At 43.9% G+C, this 18,628-nt stretch overlaps 2 long non-coding RNA genes across 2 annotated transcripts; one reads left to right on the plus strand and one right to left on the minus strand.

Moving 5' to 3' along the window:
* Window positions 1–108: 108 nt before the first annotated feature.
* On the minus strand, window positions 109–2,172 carry LOC132473418 (uncharacterized). The gene is made up of 2 exons (XR_009529371.1): window positions 1,996–2,172; window positions 109–1,825 (listed from the first exon to the last, which is right to left on the minus strand). It is a non-coding gene; the product is annotated as an uncharacterized LOC132473418 (long non-coding RNA).
* Window positions 2,173–7,064: 4,892 nt separating this feature from the next.
* LOC132473195 (uncharacterized) lies at window positions 7,065–9,266 on the plus strand. Its single transcript, XR_009529268.1, has 2 exons — window positions 7,065–7,156; window positions 8,410–9,266. It is a non-coding gene; the product is annotated as an uncharacterized LOC132473195 (long non-coding RNA).
* The last annotated feature ends 9,362 nt before the right edge of the window (window positions 9,267–18,628 follow it).

Below are 18,628 nucleotides of genomic sequence, written 5' to 3' on the forward strand. Positions count from 1 at the left end.
GTTGATATTTCAGCCCTTTCGGGTTAAAACAAGAGAAAAGGACAACCTAACAAGAGTGAAAAGTTTGGGTTAGGTGACCTATAGTTCAAAGATGTCCCTGGTCAGGTAGACTAAATAAAAGTGTATTCCCAATTGCTCCAGGACATTCGTGTAATTTACTTGTGAGCTCTCCCTCAAGCCTAGAGACATCAGTGTTGAACCACCAACTGAAAGAGGGTATTTGCCATTAGTATGAGTGACAACATTTCATGGCTATTAATTTAGTTCATTATATTTAGCCGATTTGAATAGACTTTTCTAGCAGGGGAGGCTGTCAAAGAACTAAATATGGAGCAACTACAAAAAGTAAATTTGCAGCATGACCAAATTATACAAAAAGTATAGGAACTGTTCTAGCAGATATGTTTTAGAAGTCTCTTTTGATAGGCAGGGAATAATAGTCTTTGTCACCCTGTAGTCATGCCATCAAATCTGTTGGGCAAAGTACCGCTACTGATTAATCCAGTAGACTCACCAGTCAAGTCCCCCTAGTCAGAAAATGGAAGCAACCCAGTTAGTCATGTTAATTATTCTGTTACAAATGAAGACTAATACTTTCCACATATTGCGATCCAAGTTACTGGCTGCAGTCTTGGATTTTATAGTTCTATATGAATAGATTCAATTTACTAAACTATTAATCATGCTTCAGAAGAAGCAACCTTTCTTGGATGGCAGATCTACCACAAGCCTCCATTGCCACAACCTCCAGATGGCTTACGACCTACAGCAACTCCTCGACTACTGCAAGCCAACAAATTGGCTCTTGCACACCAGACACGCATTTTGCTTTATTTTAGGTTTTCAAGCATCTTAAAATACCCAAATCATCGCTCCAATACACAAGTCAGCTAATGGCCTACAAGGAAATGCTGAAGCTAGTGTTAGTGATGGCGATAGAAATGGACAAGCTTGCGTGTACAAATATGCAACTAGAATTGCAAGGTTCACAGCCCAGTTGCATAAGTGGTCACAACCGTTGGATTGTAAGCAAAGGTAAAAAAAAAAAAAAACATCCCACAAACTAGTCAACATGGTCAATTGACAGCCTGTACAAAACGACCCTGGAATAGTCAAATGCAGCTTTACTGCGGATGAATTAAGCCAAATTGCATAAACATCCAATGGTAAACAGTATACAAATGCAATCAAGGTTGCACTCACACTAGGCCATCTGGCCGTGGCCGTCGCAACTGTGGCCTGGCCACGGTAGGCTCTTGTACATACGCCATCACGTCGCTAGCATCCAAACAATTCTACCAAACCTTAACCAACTAGTGAAAAATGGAACAAAACTTTAGCACACACCCAGTGACTAATCACCTTGTCCAGGGGTGTTCCAACATGGTTTACCAGAGGGCCTTGTGGACTTAAAGTAAGCCACACATTTGACAGAGACAGCACGGAATGACGTTAAACTAAGCTAATCTACAGGTTACTAATGCTAGTGCAATTACATGAGCATTTTGCACAATATTTGTACTCCAATGCTACGTAAAGCAGGCTTCTTCAGAAACCCGTAGCCTGCTACATTGAAGGGCAACTGTAACAAATCCTGACCAAGACCGAAAGATGGCTCTGGAAGCCACTACGGCCCACGCAGCAGATTACTGCGTGGACCGTGGTGGCTTCCAGATCAACCCTTCGGTGGACCATTCATACACATGTATTCCGAGGATGTTTTGAAGACACTAGAGTCCCATGGCACTAGATTCCTTTGAAGACTAAGTTGGTATGGGGGGGCCCAAAGGGGGCCCCCCCATAGATCTTGTCAGTCATCTAACACCTGTTAAGAAAAACACACACACATCACAAGATACAAATCAGCAAAGCTAGGTTAACAAACAGCGGCGACATGCATGTCAAGGTGCAAAGAGCAGGGATACTGATGGCTTGTGTCTGAGGAGACGGTCCAAAAACGTCAACATTTAATAAAGGAAAATAACTTTTACTCACTGCGGTGGTCTGTTTCGAAGTGCCATGTTGGTAGCAATATTTGTCTGGGCTGTTCAGTCAAATGCCCACAAAAACAAACACGCAACAACACATACTTTCAGTTTGTATAAAGTGACAATAGTGATCTGCAATCTAGATCAAAAACTTTCAACCCTCACTAAACACAACCTCGATTGACACAGGCCGATACGAAAAGTAAACCAAACCCTTTGTGTTCACCTTTATAGAGGGGTGCGTGACAGGTGATCTCAATTAAGAGCTAATCAGAAAGAACACACTGAACACACACTGAACGGCCATGAGTGAGACGTTCAAAACGAGGACGAGGATTTTACGGAATTGTTACCATTCAAATTCAAATTTCTTTATTATTGGATAGGGTATGATATCAATGATTTGGGCTTTGAGTAGGCCTATATTTCTTAAATATATTTCTTAAATTTTTTCACCCCTTCGCCTTTTGAATATGAAATCTATAATCTCAGCCTCTCTATAATTTGCCCAACACATATTTTATTGTTCAAATAAAATCCCATCCTTATTTTGCCATTCATATTGAATCTTTACTGTCTTTCATTGTACAACACAATCATCTAATAATTATTCATAACGCTCTTCCATCTCCTTGGCTGCATTAAGACGAGGCTCGGGTCAGAGCAAAGATCGGGATCCACACATGATAAGGGATAAAGTTATTTATTAGAATAAAGTAAGTATCATGAAATCTGTAAAGGGATTAGTGTAGCGTATGGAAGATTAGAAAATGTGCGATTATATGGTTTGGACAGAAAACCAGTACCAAAATCACAAGGACCGACCGAGCCAGAACGGAGGAAACTTACCCAGACAGACAAAACAAATACTGGGAACAACAAACCATATTTACCATGTTGGAAATACCCAAACAAAATGCAACAAACCAAACCTGAACAGCAAACCAACATATGTGACCAACAAACTGAACTACTGACCAAACACACAATTCTTTCGAATAGCCTATGTATATGGGCAGTGGAAAGTGTGCTGTGGGGATGTTGAATAGTGTTAACATAAAACAAAACATGGAACCAATCCAAAGGTCCAAAACCTTAAAGGCACCCAGTGCAACTTTATGTAAACATTCAATGAAAAATAAACATTCAATTTCTAGTCTTTTTTACACGTAGTAAGTTTCAATAACTCCATACCATTACATATCGACATTCAAGGAGCAAAGATGAGACGTCGTTGTGTGGTGAGAACTGATAGAAAATCGTAAACAACAATCGCCGGTGGGGAGAAGCCATTTTTCCATTGACTGGAAGCCTGCTTTATTTATTGTAGGTTACAAAAAATAAAGAAAATGGCGGCATTGTTGTTGTTATCGATTTTCTATCAGTTCTCACCACACAACGACGTCTCATCTTTGCTGCTTGAATGTCGGTATGTAATGGTATGGAGTTATTGAAACTTACTACGTGTAAAAAAGACTAGAAATTGAATGTTTATTTTTAAGCCTCGAAAGTTGCACTGGGTGCCTTTAAGGAACCACCCTAAACAGAACCCAAGCCCACCTGCCTCTGTGGAAAGAGAGAGAGGCTGTTTCCCAATGTCAAGGAAGCATGCTCAACGGCCGCCCTTTTAAGGACGCTACGTCATAGAACGCCGACAAGCACTGTTCCAATGTTGAGGACACTAGAAAGCCGCGCCATTTTTGCGTCCTTTGTTTTTGAGAATTCCGAGATTTTTCAAGGATGCATCGCTGCATCCTAGACGAGCCAAAACTACCCACAATCCTCTGCGTTCACTGGGCGGGTTCTTGAAAATGGCAGAGCAGTACACGTTCAAATGAAGTGAAGTTATATTAGTTTTCATAAATATTTTGTGCCGTATTGCTTTTTATAGATTCATCATGTTAATGCAAATAATCAAGCCTAAAGACCTGTGCCACTTTTCAAACGTTTTTGCAACTTAATGATACGTTGCTATATTTTGCATGGACGTAGCTGGTGTTAAACACCACTGTCACCAATGTCAATTTACTCGCTCACAAGATTACATTATTTATGTATACCTATTTATGTTTGTGTTGAATCGTTTTTTTTAGGGTCAGCCCAGCAAACGGAGGCTTTTGTGCGCCTTAGGGTGGCGCACAAACATTTGTTTACCGGTGGAAGGGATAGTGCCACTATCCAATGTTGTAAAATTAATGCACAACCGATCATTTGCAATGTTTGTAATTTTTAATGAACGTATATAATTGTATTTTATATGATATACTTATGTGTTCAAAGCACTGGTAGATTGTAGGCATATATGAATGAATGAATCAGATCAGTTAAATAATATATCCAAATAAATACACGTTTATCATCTCTTTCTTTGTCTTTTTCCCCCTGCATAATAGTAATCAACCGTACTGTAAATGTGATGCATGAATTAAATTCTCAGACAATTTCACTTAGTTTTATAAAAATTTAGCCTAATGGATTTTCCTTTTAATAAAGACAATTCGATCAACCACAACAAAGCTTTTGTGACTTCCCCAAAGAGGCTCCATGCGAAGGAGACATGACCGCATTCATAACAGACACAAGTCAAATAAATATCGATCAGTGGGGTGTTCCACAAAGCCGGTTTTATCACATAACCGGGTAAGTTAACCCAGGGTTTGCGGTAACCCTAGGTTTTCCGTTCCAAAAGGATCACGGTATGTTAGTTGCTATAGAAACATAAGCTCTGAATCAAACCTGGTCGGAGCAGGTTTTGCGCAGGTTAAGTTTGAAACATAACCCGGTTTTGGGTATTTAAACCCGCGTTCACCGCAGATTTCATGTGTTCACAATGGCATGCCCTTTTGATGAGAACTGCTGATATCGGAGCGCAAATTATACATGCAATCCACCGGGAGCGATTGATAAGACCACGGCTCGACATCTTGACATATCAAATGACTTTTTGCTGGAGGGGAGAGATAAGCCTATAGATTCTCGCGCAAATCTTTAATATATTTAAATAGCCTTACATAGCCAACACTACCAATCGAGGACCTGGCCTCAGTTCACTCCAGACTATTTGCGTAGCCCTCCGTTTTTTGCAAAAGGTAGTTTTATCTAGGCTATAATGTTGGAGAAGCTGAGCACATCTCAGTCCTTTCAGATGACCCATCCAAGATTTGTATCGGCCTCCTATCATAAAGCAATATTGTCTGAGTAGGCCTACTATGCCGAGAGGCACTTACAACAAAGTATAAAATAGTCCTCAGTGGAGGACTATTTTATACTATAGTCTCTCTTTTATACTACCTTTAGTCTCCAGTGGACTTGCATCCACTGGAGAATGTTTGATCGTTACACGCACTAATCCATCTTGATCTGTGAAGTTGATGAATTGTCACTTTTAGGTTTTCTACCCAGTTACCAAAAAAATAAACATTTGGAATAGTATGCGCTGTGGCAAGCACATGGTTTGCATGTGTTACTTCGAAGGCAAAAAATATATAAAATACAAGAAAACACAAAAACCTACATTCAACCAGTGGGGTATGGCCCCTGACTCTCTGAGGAGGTATAGCCTACCTCCAGGTACCCCCTCCATGCCAGGGCGCCCTGAATTTATGTTTATTAACAGCTCCTCCACCGGGGTCAAGACAATTTGAGGGCCAGATCCAGTCTGCCGACTGTCGGCCTTTTCACGATTGGCTTAAAAAAATGGCTTATTTAAATTTATACCAATACGATGGTGGGAAAAGCTTACCAGTTTATATGTTTTTTATACTTCATTTTTATACTTGATCCGATGACCGCTTGGAAGCCATCGGAGTACATATTTTTTTAGAAGACAGGGGTTATGTGGAAGGATCTTTAAGAATGCTTAACTGGGATATTTATATATTCATGGCTGAAATATTAAGGATCATGCTTTTGACGTGTAACTAACGCATTTACGCGGTCAGCGATCCGCTGCCAGGCTTTGGTTCTCCGGGTTGCAGAGGCTTTAGCGTTCCCTTTTCTTGTGATAATGTCCTTCTCCTCGTCATAGCTCTCCAGGGGAACCTGAAGTTCCATTTCATTGAAATAAGCGGCCCGTTTCGCCATTTCGATCAGGGTTTCCATGATCCATACATCACGTCTTTTTAGGTTTGGCGTGGACGCGCACAACCCTGTGTTAACCAACCCCGAGTTGATTGAACTAATGCATAACCGCTGCTGTGGAACCGAAAACTCTGGGTTAGTCGGCACAGGGTAAATCAACCTAGAGTTCAGCGTTAACTCAGTGTTTGTTAAACCTCCGTTCGTGGAACACCCCTCATGTGTTTACAAGCGGACACGCAGTATTAAAAAGCGGAAGCGGAAGCGCTTCCACACTACCAAGTCGTTCCCAAAGTCAGACGTCCCAATTCCAAGGACGCATCCTTCGAAGGCTGCATTCGAAGGATGCGTTGACGCCGATTGCGTCACAGCGTCGCGCCAAGTGCTGTCCCAATTCCAAGGGTCCTTCAAATGCGGCCTACGAATGCAGCCTTCTTTTCCCGGATTTGAAGGATGCATCGGCTGTATCCTTCACGGCCCAACGTATCCCAAGATCCTTCACGGCCCAACGTATCCCTCCAAGATTCATTGCGCATTCAATCAATGGAGATGGCGTAGAATGGCGATTTAAGTTCTGCATTTAAATGTAAGTATTTGGTTTCTAGTCACTCGAGTATTTAACGATACAAATGTTAAAAATACAAGGGCCCTTAAAACTTTTTTCATTAAAGTAATAGGCAATATAAGTAAGGTAACGTTACAGTTAGTGACGCTGTAACGTTAACTAAGAACACCCGTTAAGTCCTATAGTTTCAAATTTAAGAGGTTAAAATGGTTATATTTACCGAAATTGTGGCGATTATATAGATAATTTGCTATTCTGTAACGTTATATAAATGGACCAACGCGAACACAGGTTGTGGACCCTGGTTTTCAGACCGTAACGTTACAGACGTTGGGATTGATTACACAGTTAACTTGGTTATTTAGCTATTTAAGCTGCTTTGGTTTGGTAGTGTAAAGCAAAACTAACATTTGGTTTTGGTTTAGGGGGCCAGCAGCAAGCAGCATACTGCTCGATTTATTCTATTGAGGGGGGAGAATGATGAGCTGTTCACCGGGGTGAAATACTCAGCAAGTGTGGCTTGGGGGTAAAGAAACAATCGTTTATTTATATCGTAAGTTAGTTTATAAAAAATATTATAGGCCATTTATATATCTTCATTTGACCATCTTGTAAAGGTTAGTTAAATTAGCCCTCATTAAACAGCAGGACCGATACAACATCCCCAGAAATCCTTTACTACGATGTCCTATTTTGGGTTATTAAAGAAAGAAAGACAAAAAAAAGTCACAGCTCGCATCAGTACTAGACAGCACTAGAAAAACACACAAAGAAAAAGGGTGTTTTGACTTCTACTGGTTGTCTTATTATTATGGGCTTCATATAGGATAAGGGCTAATTTAAATGTAACCTTTACAAGATGGTCAAATATATATATTATAAATGGCCTATTGTTAACATGGGCTATTAACATGATTGATAAATGTGTCTCTTGTTTTCTCTGATTAATAATGTCTCTGTGTTTACTGTTTAGGACAATTCTGGAGAAAATAGGCCTGCAGGGTAAGGTGACTCCCCCGCTGGCAAAGAAAAACTTTTGCTGAAATTAGTTTTGATACTGCTCTTGTTGTTAACTGCCATGATTGATTTCCTCTGCCTTACACCGGGATCCCACCGGACGCGTACGCGCCGCGGAACGGCTGCGCCGCGGAACGGCTGCGTCCTCTGCCCTGCGTCCATTCCTACCGGGCGCGTAACGGCAGCGTAGCGCTGCCTTGCGAGCCAGCCGTATTCACGCGAGATCACGAGATCACGCGATAATCCTAAACCTAATGTACTCACCTTCCACTCCCAAAACGATTGCAATTAAATGCCATGCTTTGTCCTTTCTGACATTTTCCTTATAAAAAGGATGATTTTGTACATAAATGACTTCATGTTGCTGAACTTCGACAATGAGTCTCTCGTCGTCCATGTTGCCGACCCTCTGAGACCCACCGGTCATGACGTAGTAATGTTGATGTGAAGTTACATGAGCTGAGTATTGTGTTTAATTTTGAAAATTGACCGGATGCTCTATGGCTTTTACTTTTCACTTCCTGCCCGGCTCGACCTGCTCTGTCGAAATTGACGCGGTTTAGCAGCGGCTCGCGGCAAAAAAAGAATTGGACAGAAAGATAGTGCCGCGGCGCAGCACGCCGCTCCTGGGACGCTGCTGAAACGTTCCGCGGCGCGCCCGGTGGAAATGGTCTCATTGATTATAGTGGAAGCGATCAGCAGCGGTGACCGCGGCGCAGCCGTCCCGCGGCGCGTACGCCTCCGGTGGAATCGAGCCTTTAGGATTGCAAGTATCCAGGGTCAGGAGAGGGGGTAGGTGGGAAACCCACTGCTGCCACTTGGCCCTGGTTTGTCCCCATGGATAAGGTATTGTGACAGATGCATTCCACCAACCCCCCTGTCCTAATTGCCTCCATCCCTGAGAACACACCAGGGCCAAGTACAGCAAGTACAGCAGTGGTGGATCAGGAGGTTGAGGACAAGGATCAGGAGGAGGAAAGACAGCGAGGGCCAAGGTCCAGAAAGAGGGACAGAGAGGAAGACATGTTCCAGAGTCGCTCACTATCTTCCGAAAAGGACTCAAGATTCACCTGTTCAGAGTCCACCTCGACTGCACAGCCACCCTCCCCCTTCTGGCAACCATTGTACACTGTGTTGTATTGTATTGTATTATAGTACTTAACTGTGTAGCAACTGCAGTAGCTGCTATCATGGCTGTAACACGGGGAATGTGTTAGCCTAGCGATTGTGGTACTTGCACTTGGTTCTATGAACATCCTTTCTGTACCGACAGCGATATATTGATGCACTTCTTATGACAAATGTACTTATTGTAAGTCGCTTTGGATAAAAGCGTCTGCTAAATGCCCTAAATGTAAATGTAAAATGTCAATGTTCCAGTTAATAAAAGAGGACATGAGGCTACAAAGGGAGGCAGAGGAGAGAAGAGCCCAGGAAAGCAGGGAAAGAATGGATAGGTTTTTCTCAATTTTGGAGCGTTTGGTGGACAAATAACTTATGTTCTGTTATATTTAACACATTGTTTATTATTATTTACATATTTATTGAAACTTACTTATTTAACTAACTATTTAACTAACTTTTTTGATTAACTATTTATTAAAACCCTTACTAACTTTTTTGTATTCACTAATGTATTCGTATATAACTTATAAAACATATATACAACAATAAAACTATTTACAACAAACATTCATGTGACTATTTACAACAAATGTTAAGCTTGCTGGTAGTTCTACCAGGAGGACTCAAATCACGCGCGGCTGGCCGCCAATCACCAATCACCAGCTACCAATCACCTGCCTACACCTGCTCTATAAAGAGTAGTCTAACATATGTCTTTGCTGCTCAGGTCTTCGTTCAACGCATGCTGCTGCTTTACTGTGCTTCTGATTATCTCGTCGCTTAGTTGCTACGTCGGTTAATACACACCAAGAGGTCATAACTTCGGATTCGTGCTGGTCGGCCTACTACTTCTGGTCCCGGCAAGCGAGCGCAGAAAGCCGTTCTTTTCGGTCCCCGGTATCCTCAACAACACCACCAACAAGTTCCCAACACGGACATCCGCCCGGTTCTACAAACCCTCGCCGAGTTGGTGCAAAGCATTGGCGCCAGGATGGACGCTGTCGAAACGCCATGCGGAACTCCCGGACGGGTCCAGGCCCCAACCCGCTGTCGTCGGTCGCCACGGCGCCTTTCTACTTCCAGCAACCATCAGGCTCGGCTTCCTCCGCCTTCACAGGCTACGCACCTTGCACGTGCCCTGCTACCATGGCTACTGCAGTCCCCGCGTTAGCCCCCGCAGCGTATTTTCTCTCACAGCTCTACCAGTCCAGCTTCAGGATGCGGCTCCCTCGGTTGGGTTAGGGGGTTTCTTCCAAGGGCAATGGTTTGCTGAGGGATGGCCAGTCGAAGCTGGTACGTTCGCCCTCGGGTCAGAGTCGTCTGCGCTGTTCGAGCTTTACCCTATCGCAGCAGCTAGCGTTCTGTGGGGCAAAGCATGGCGGTGTTAACGTCTAACCATGTTTTGCGATAACAAAGCAGCGTCAAAACGGCTGGGAAGGTGGTCTTCCACAGCATACGGATTTTACATCCGGTTGAATTCGTTGAGTTCGTTGCACACGTCGGTGTGGTACAACACAGAACTCTACGTTCGCAATCAAAGGTTCATAATTATCTTTATACCGTGCACTGTTTGGTTAACTCCTTGTGTCTGAGGTTTTTTCCCTTCACTTTAACATGAATGAAGTTGATGGGTTTTAGGCACTGTGGTAACTGATTATTACTAAAGTTTTTATTGACGAAGGGCCTTTTAGATTGGTTCAGCTGCTGCTCACTAACTCTCAATGCGATTCACATATCGTTCAATTTATTCAAAAGATCCAAAGACAAAGAACAGGTACATTATGGTATCATTTTATATGATTATTTATAGTCTTATTGTTAATAGCTTCAGTCGCGTTGGTATTTAATTTTTAATTTGCTCGTTTAGCTACGTATGACAGTTAACAATGTTGGTGTAGGCCTATTACAATTATTTACGCGTGTAGGCCACTCCAACTCGCTCGATATTTCAAAAAGATTAGTGTGCTCTCTCAGAGCTGGGAGATTTCATCCTTATTTTAACATATTACTCGAGACAGTGTTTTCTCAGTTCTACGGGTTCATGCGTTCTCGGGTTCATGCATTCATGCGTCCACGTCTCCTACTCAGACTTTTCCCCTACACGGGGTATTTAATTTTTCATTTGCTTGTTTAGCCATGTATGTCAGTTAACAATTTTGGTGTATTACAATTATTTATGTGTGTTGGCCACTCCAACTCACTCGATATTTTGTATAGATTAGTGTGCTCTCTCTGGGAGTTTTCATCCTTATTAACATATTACTCGAGTCAGTGTTTCTCACAGCGTTCTACGGGTTCATGTGTTCTACGGGTTCATGTGTTCTACGGGTTCATGTGTTCTACGGGTTCATGTGTTCTACGGGTTCATGTGTTCTACGGGTTCATGTGTTCTACGGGTTCATGTGTTCTACGGGTTCATGTGTTCTACGGGTTCATGTGTTCTACGGGTTTATGCGTTCGCGGGTTTATGCGTACACGTCTCCTACTCAGACTTTTTCCCCTACACGGGGCCTGACTTTCGCTGATGTCACCTTCTCTGCAAGGCATTTTTCATCTAAAAGCGATAGCCTAGGAGCAGCTGTTACTATAATCATTTCAAGAATCAACAACTCTGTCCTTACGCTTCCATGTTCCTTTATCTCAAGCTTCGGCAACGCACGTCCCCGAATCACCTGTTTATTTGCGGCCTGCCAATGACTAAAGGGTGGTTCAGAGTCAATCTCGCGACGGTGGTAGAAGGGTGCGGCCCACCATCTCCCCCTACATTGGCCACTCCTTCCGGATTGGAGCGGCAACCACAGCCGCTGAACAAGGGTTGCCGGTCGCGTCTATCAAACGGCTGGGAAGGCGGTCTTCCACAGCTTACGAATCCTACATCCGGTCGAATTCATGGTTCTTCCTTCAAGCGCACACGATGCTCTAACGTCGGTTAAGGCAGGTTTATCACGTTTGCTACTACAGCTGTTTTTGGCGGCCTGTTTCCATTCTAGTTTAGTCTTTGTGTCAAGGTGTCACTTTTGTTTTTATTAGTTTAGACACGTTCATACTCTTTCTAGTTATATGTGATAAGTATTTTAAGGAGCTGCATTTTCCCTCACATTGCCAAAAGGGGAGCAAGACCTTATTGAAGGCTGCTCCACCACAGAAGGAGCCGAAGCCTTTACGTCACCCCGGCCACGCCCACTAGGCCACGCCCACTTGACGTCCTCTCTAGCGGGTGGTTTCGAACTCGAGAGGCCAGAGAGCCACCCCGGGCCTAAGCCCGGGGGCTCGAAGTAGATCACGGTATTTTCCTCTCACACGCGTTAGATACAATTCCCTCCGTTAAGCTTCAGTTACCATACCGAAACATGCCGACTTTATAATAAATGAAGTCAGTTAAAAGCATCCCGGGATTGGACAACTTTCTTCAAGAATATGCAACATATTGAAATTCCGTTTAGGTATTATCAAAGATACAAGTGCGTAGATTTGTTAAATAAGGTAAACGGTCGAAAATTGATGTTATGTCTTAAACAGTTGAATTTCCGTTTGGACAAAACGTTATTACAGTTTATCACCTAGTTTAGGTCAACGGAAATGAAGACATTTTAGCAGTCTTACTTTGTAAAACACTTTCAGTCTCGTTTGTATTCGCCAACAACATCGCACTACGCATTTAATTATAGTTATTGTCATATGACCAGCATTGTTTTCCTCACGCGATAAAGGTTTGTCGATGACGACATTTAGTCATAATTTTCGGTGTCAAAAGCAACACTATTTGCAACTACTGGTGGTGGTGGTTATCAGGTACTAAACTCATAAAGCAAAATTCGGCTACATAACTCAAGGTTAACCTGCAGCAACCCCGGCAAGTTCGACCACGTCGGTGGATCATCTAGTAAACACTCTTTGAGTTTGGTGTCACGTTGGTGGTATATCATGGAAAAAATAAAACTCGGTTCGCTGCGGCGACCCCGGTGAGTGCGTTGACCAAAGCGCAGCGGTAACAACTCGGGCACTCGTGACTATGACCACGTCGGCGGCACGTTATCTATTACTCATGGTTGACTGCAGTAACCCCGGTGAGTGCGTTGACCACATCAACGCACAACTGGGGCACAACTCAGGCACTAGTCGTGAGTTCGTTGCACACATCTGTGCGGTACAACACAGAACTCGACGTCCTACATCCGGTCAAATTCAAGGTTCTTTCTTCAAGCGCACACGATGCTCTCTAACGTCGGTTAAGACAGGTTTTACACGTTTGCAACCATAGCTGTTTTGGTGGCCTGTTTCCTTTCTAGTGTTGGTCTAGTCTTGTGTCAAGCTGTCATTTTAGTTTTTATTAGTTTTAGTTACATTCATACTCTTTCCAGTGTTATCGTATTTCCATTTAGATATTATCGAAGTTACAAGTGCGTAGTTTTGTTAAATAAGGTAAATGGTTGAAAATTGATGTTATGTCTGGAACAGTTGAAGTTCCAGTCGAACAAAATAACGTTAAGTCTTTATCGCCGAGTTTAGGTCAACGAAAATGAAGAGACATTTTAGCAGTCTTATTTTCGTAAAACACTTTTTAGTCTTGGTTTATTCGCCAACTATATTGTACTATGCATTTAATCACTGCTATTGTCACATGCCCAGCATCCACGTTGCGTCCAGTCTCGTTTTTCTCACGCGATAAAGGTTTGTTGATGACGACTTAGTCATAATTTTCATTGCCAAAAGCAACACTATTTGCAACTACCGGCGGTGGTGGTTATCGGGTACTAAATTCATAAAGCAAAATTCGGTTTCATAACTCAGGTTAACCTGCAGCAACCCCGGCGAGTGTGACCACGTCGGTGGATCATCTAGAAAACACTCTTGAGTTCGCTGTCACGTCAGTGGCGTAAATAGGAAAATAAAACTCAAGGTTGCAGCGGCAACCCCGGTGAGTGCGTTGACCACGTCGGTGGTAACAACTCGGGCACTCGTGAGTATGACCACGTCGGTGGCACGTTATCTAATACTCATGGTTTGACTGCAGTAACCCCGGTGAGTGCGTTGCTCACGTCGGTGGGAACAACTCAAGCACTCGTGAGTTCGTTGCGCACGTCGGTGCGGTACAACTCAGAACTCTAGTTCGTTGCAGCAACCCCGGTGAGTGCGTTGCCCACGTCGGTGGGAACAACTCAAGCACTCGTGAGTTCGTTGCGCATGTCGGTGCGGTACAACACAGAACTCCACGTTCGCTGCAGCAACCCTGGTAGTGCGTTGACCACGTCGGTGGGCACAACTCGGGCACATGCAAATTTAATTACCACGTCGGTGGCATAATATCAAACACTCAAGTGCAGGGCACTCGGAGTTCATTGAACACGTCTGTGTTCAACACGGAAGTACACAATATTTGCTGCAGCAACACCGGTGAGTGCGTGACCACGTCGGTGGCACATCAAGGGCACTCGTGATTTCGTTGACCACGTCGGTGTTGAACATAGAAGTTCACAATACTTGCTGCAACAACACCGGTGAGTGCGTGACCACGTCGGTGGCACATCAAGGGCACTCGTGAGTTCGTTGACCACGTCGGTGGTTCAACGCGAAAGCACTCAGGTCACGCAGCGACCCCGGAGAGTGAATCGACCACGGCAGTTGGTACAGCACGAAAGCACTCGTGGCTCGCTGCGTAACAGCTGCAGAGTGCTCTAAATTTTAATTGATCTCGTTTCATTTCATGTCAACTGCTTTTACGTGATTCATCGATCTCGCTGACGGTTTTAAGCTTATCGTTTTACGGTATGTATGATTGACTCTTAATATGTCGTATATTGGGTATGCCTTTTATCTTCCAGAAGCAGTATAGATCCTTGTCCACTTCTTCTACGCAGGTATGTATGGTCTCATTACCCCCTTTCGCTATTCTAGTTTTGGGGTCGGCTCCGCCCCTGCCAGTCCCGGCAGGACATGCCGAGTTATCACCTATTTCCGGCGTAGGCCTACGTCCTCTCTTTTGGGGAAGGCTCCGCCCCTGCTAGTCCTGGCAGGATACGCCGAGTCCGCACGTCACCCTGGATCAGTGACGGGGCTCATGCCAAAGATTTACCATGCAAAATATTCCCATGTCGTTATTTAAATAAATCCTGTTCATACTTATCAGTGATCGAGTCTTTATGGGAGAAATGTTAAGCTTGCTGGTAGTTCTACCAGGAGGACTCAAATCACGCGCGGCTGGCCGCCAATCACCAATCACCAGCTACCAATCACCAGCTACCAATCACCAGCTACCAATCACCAGCTACCAATCACCAGCTACCAATCACCAGCTACCAATCACCAGCTACCAATCACCAGCTACCAATCACCAGCTACCAATCACCAGCTACCAATCACCAGCTCTATAAAGAGTAGTCTAACATATGTCTTTGCTGCTCAGGTCTTCGTTCAACGCACCTCCATCCACCCCACCACCACCAGGTCGGCCTCAGTCTACTTGTCCAGGGGAAGGCTCCGCCCCTGCTAGTCCTGGCAGGATACGCCGAGTCCGCACGTCACCCTGGATCAGTGACGGGGCTCATGCCAAAGATTTACCATGCAAAATATTCCCATGTCGTTATTTAAATAAATCCTGTTCATACTTATCAGTGATCGAGTCTTTATGGGAGAATTATTATAAAACTACTATATACAAAAACATAATGATCAATAATAATTTTTGTTGGTTTCTTTTTTTCGCGCTGTCCGGTTTAACTTCTGTTTACTAACAGGTCAGTTCAGCTGTCAGGGTTGCTAGGTGACAGGAGCAGCGCGTGGTCACGCAAGTGAAAGGGCGGTAACGGTTTGTTACGTAAACCAGAAATGCTCCGTAGGCTAGACCGTCCCATTTCTTCGGCCTTCGGAGTGTCCTTCGCGGTCTACGAAGGCCGCATCCTTCGAAGGACGCGGTCTACAAAGGATGCGTCCTATGAATTGGGACACAGACGTTACAAACGGCTAGGAAGCACTCGAGCTAGCACTCTAGTCTCATCTCCATAGGACGCGACTAGCAAGGACGCGTCCTAGCAAGGCTGCAGCCTTCACTTTGGGAAACAGCCAGAGACTGGCTACAGCCTGCGTGGCAGACCTGCACAGGTGCACCTCATCAGCTGACAAGCCTCTCAGCCCCGCCCACTGGCTACCTGTAGCAGGTAGGCAAACACAGAGGACCCAGCAGACGAAGGAGAGAGAGAGCTGTCACATCTGTTGCCTGAAGATTCTTTGTTTGTCTCCAACAAAACCTTCCAAACAGATGAATCATTGGCTCATCCCAGAAGTGTCAAATTACTTTTGTGTGTCAAAACGGGCAGGGTGGTCGTGGACTCCTGAAAAATACCATGGTTGTTTTGTATGTAGAATAAAATGCCATTGTACATTTAAAAAAAAAAAAGGGAAGACTTTCACAATGCAGGATTCTGGGAATGCAGTTGTAACCGGTCTGGCTCTGCGTTGTGTGTTGTGAAATGGAGTAGGACACAGGGACTTGGTGTGTCACTTTAGCCGAACTGTAGCGACAGTGGCGTATTTATTTCTGCATGAAATAAATGCACAAATAATGCAGCAGCATTAGTACACAGGACACTGCAGCACGTCAGTCTCCTCACAGCATTAAAACAACAAGTGAGCTTGGCCAGAAGTGCCTTACAATACATATATTCAAATATATGAAGTCACAAAAGTTCACAATACAGACACACATTCAAATCCACCTGAAAACTATACACCACCGGCTAATTAATATTTTATATTAAAATAAAGTACAACATGGGAGCAACATCAACATACCTGCATGAAATAAATGCACAAATAATGCAGCAGCATTAGTACACAGGACACTGCAGCACGTCAGTCTGAAATGGCGGGAAACGAACAATGAACAGGCTGCCGTCACTGTGTGTATCCTCAAGTGCTGCTAAACATTGCGCTAGCTAAGTAGTTCGCTAAAACACTCAAAACTCCCGCAAAACAAATACACAGGAACACATGAACAACACCAACAAGCACAGAATCACACCATAACTCTATCTCACCGTTTACACTGGTTATTTTCTCATTAACAATTTTAGAACAGAAAGCTGCACAGAGCAGAGGAAAAACACTCACCTCCTCACAGCATTAAAACAACAAGTGAGGAATGGCGAGCGCAACGGAAGAAAATGACGTCACGATCGAAACTTCAAAATAAAATAACAAAAGCTCCCAAACGATCTATTTACAGAGAATATCACGAAATAAAAGTAATAAATAAAACATGAGGGAATTTTGGTGGAATGCATACATACATCTTATGTACCTGCTACACAGTGATGGAATCCCGATAACACCTGTTCCCTAATAAATGGGCTGAAGATTCTGAGTCTGCCTGCAAGAGGTTGTGTGTGTGTGTGTGTATGTGTGTGTGTGTGTGTGTGTGTGTGTGTGTGTGTGTGTGTGTGTGTGTGTGTGTGTGTGTGTGTGTGTGTGTGTGTGTGTGTGTGTGTGTGTTTGCAACCCGGTATCACGCGATTGCGTGCTCCTGCGCACGAACGTTAATCTATTGAAGCGTGTTCCAGAGCACGATAGTCTGACTTTTTGCGTGTTACAATTATCTGTACGGAGCTCCATAAGGGACATTAGGGAGAACGCTCCCGGACAGAACCTTAGTTTGGAAGTCATGCTTAGTGACACGACAAATAGCCTACTTCCAATTGAAATACAAAATTTAGAAAATAGGCCTACGTGTCCCTGATCACGTTTCAATAGATTAAATAACGTGACAGTGTCACGTATTTCCGTGAGACCATACCCGTACTTCCATGAGTATACTTAAAGGAAGTATACTATCCGCACTATCTACTACGTTATTTTTTCAGATGTGAGTGCTGTTCCAAATCGAGTACTCCGTGGTGCACTAAGCGGAAATTACGATCACGACTGCCGCCGTGGCTCCTCCCCCACAATAAACATCCCGCTTTGAACGGTGAACTCTTTACGCCTAGCAGCTATAAAAACTACAAAATGACTCTATTAATGCAGGCTATGTGGAAAATGCGCCGACTTTGGCTCAGCCTGGCTCCGCCTCTTCCGCTACGTAGCTAAGATGGCTGCCGTTGAGTACGGGGAGTGTCCTTTGATCCACACTTCAGGATTAGCCCGTTTTGAGTACGGCATCCGGGTCCTTGAAGTATTCTTTTCGCCGGATCTGAATTGGAACGTACTGCGTACTCAAATTTTGGCTAGTAAGTACGGACAGTACGGGTATTGGAACACGGCACAGGTTCGAGCGTGTGCAGGGGTTGAATTGCGTGTGTCTCACGCCGAATGCATGAGACATGAGAGCCCTGTACTTACGTGACACAAACCAGCACCGCAAACGTTCTCTCCCGCTTGAGATGACGTCTTTCTTTATAGGTTCATGGGTCTGATTCGCCGATTTCCCATGCTGATATCCCCGAAGATTCTCGGGCATCTTCGACAATTTGGCTATAGATTGTCTCATTACACGCTAAATAATATAATTATAGCCTATACATATATATAGGCAATATATATAATTAGGCAATATATATATATATATACATATAACATTTGTGGTTTTGGCATAAACATAACTAGGGTGCACTGTACTATCTGCGCACACCCTTTCTGAAGCCTCTCTCTCGCTCTCTCTCTCTCTCTCTCTCTCTCTCTCTCTCTCTCTCTCTCTCTCTCTCTCTCTCTGTCCCTCCCTCTCTCTCTCTCTTTCTCTCTCTCGTACCGTTTAGTTAATTGTCTTAGAACACTCCCATTCAGAATGCATTGGTTTACATTTCGTTCTGTGTAACACGCAAAAAGTCGGACTATCGTGCTCAGGAACACGCTTCAATAGATTAAC

This window comes from Gadus macrocephalus, chromosome 15 (genome assembly GCF_031168955.1).
Source record: "Gadus macrocephalus chromosome 15, ASM3116895v1".
Lineage (NCBI taxonomy): Eukaryota > Metazoa > Chordata > Actinopteri > Gadiformes > Gadidae > Gadus > Gadus macrocephalus.